The sequence below is a fragment of the Orycteropus afer genome, unplaced genomic scaffold (genome assembly GCF_000298275.1).
Source record: "Orycteropus afer afer isolate SDZICR_OR568_19922 unplaced genomic scaffold, OryAfe1.0 scaffold00127, whole genome shotgun sequence".
NCBI classification, from domain to species: Eukaryota; Metazoa; Chordata; class Mammalia; order Tubulidentata; family Orycteropodidae; genus Orycteropus; species Orycteropus afer.
In genome coordinates this window covers 3,690,485-3,692,478 of record NW_006921714.1, presented here as the reverse complement: position 1 = coordinate 3,692,478, position 1,994 = coordinate 3,690,485, and positions in this window count along the sequence as shown.

Genomic DNA, 1,994 nt, shown 5'->3' with positions numbered 1-1,994 from the left:
TAAGCTTCCGGAGAAGTGAAGAACATTCTACTTATTTTAGGAAGATTAGTATAACCTTGGGAGCTCTGGTAGCATAGTGGCTAAGACACTTGCCTGCTAACCAGACGGCTGGCGGTTCAAACCCACCAGCCACTCCTCGGAAGGAAGGTTGGGCAATCCTACTTCCGTAGTGATACTGCCTCGGAAACCCAAGGAGGGGTCGCTATGAGTTGGGGCCAACTCGAAGGCACATAACAACAACAATGACAGTATAACCTTGATGATAAAGACAGTATGACACAAAAAGTGTAAGTAAGCCATTCTCACTTACGATTGCACCATGAACTATGGAAACCAAGCTGAGGTGTCCCTCTCTGCCCCTTTTCTACCTTCTGCTCTTGGCAACTGCCTTTCCAGCCAGTGGCTGTGCCTAGCCACTACTCAGTACTCTTTGAGGACTCGACTATAGGCAACTTGCCCAATGAGTGGTAGAATCTCAGAGTTAGCAACTCAGTGAGTTGATTTGCACTGGTTTGCCTGCCCAACTTAAGGCACCCAGGCGCTCTTCTTGGAGCTGGATGCTATTGAGGTAGAGGGGGAAGCTCACTGCAGCCCCTGCTCCCTCCAGTCTTCTCCCCACCTCAGGCCAATTGTGGTTGCTGTGTCTTGAGAATGACTACAGCTGATGGCAGCTGGACTCGAAGCATACTCACCACCCTACATGGTTGATCCCAGGCAAATGGGGTAGGGTGTCACAGGAATTTTCTGCGTAAATTAGAAACCAGTTGCTCTTGAGTCGATTCTAACTTTATGGTGACCTCGTATGTCAGAGCAGAACTGTGCTCCATAGGGTTTTCAGTGGCCCATTTTTTGGAACTAGATAGATCATCAGGCCTTTTTCTGAGGTGGACTCAAACCTTCAACCTTTTGGCTAAGCAGCTGAGTGCATTGACTATTTGCTGCACACAGGAACTCCCTTATTTGTAGAAGGGTTATTGTTAGGTGTCGTCTAGTAGATTCTGACTTACAGCACATGTACCACATGTACAACAGAATGAAACACTGGCTGGTCTTGCACCATCCTCAGAGTTGTTGCTTTGTTTGAGCCCATCTTTGTGCCCATTGTGTCAGTCCATCTCTATGGGCATATTTCTCTTTTTCGCGCACCCTCTACTTTACCAAGCAAGATGTCCTTCTCCAGGGACTGGTCCCTCCTGATAACACGTCAAAGGTACGTGAAATGAAATCTTGCCATCTTCATGTCTGAGGAGCATTCTGGCTATCCTTAATTTGAAACAAATTTATTTGTTCTTCTGGCAGTCCATGGTGTATTCAGTATTCTTTGCCAATACCAATTCAAATGCATCAGTTCTTCTTCAGTCTTCCTTGTTCATTGTCCATCTTTTGCATGCATATGAGGCTATGCTTGGGTCAGGCACACCTTAGTCCTCAAAGTGACATCTTTGCTTTGTAACACTAAAAGAGATCTTTTACTAAAGATTTGCCCAATGCAATAGGTCATTTGATTTCTTGACTGCTGCTTCTATGGGCGTTGGTTATGGACCCAAGTAAAATGAAATCCTTGACGTCTTCAGTCTTTTCTCTGTTTATCATGATGTTGCTTATTGGTCCACTTGTGAAGACTTTGTTTTCTTTATATTGATGTCTAATCCATATTGAAGACTGCAGTCTTTAATCTTACTCAGTAAGTTCAAGTCTTCTTCACTTTGAGCAAGCAAGGTTGTATCATCTGCATATCACAGGTTGTTAATGAATCTTCCTTGATGCTGCATTCTTCTTCATATAGTTAAACTTCTCAGATTATTTCCTCAGTATATAGATTGAATAAGTATGGCAAAAGGATATAATCTTGATGCACACCTATTTCAATTTTGAACTATGTAGTACCCTTTGTTTTCTTCAAATGACTGTTTCTTGGTCTAAGTACAGGTTCCTCATGAACACAATTAAGTGTTTTAGAATTCCCATTATTTGCAATGTTGTCTATAATTTGT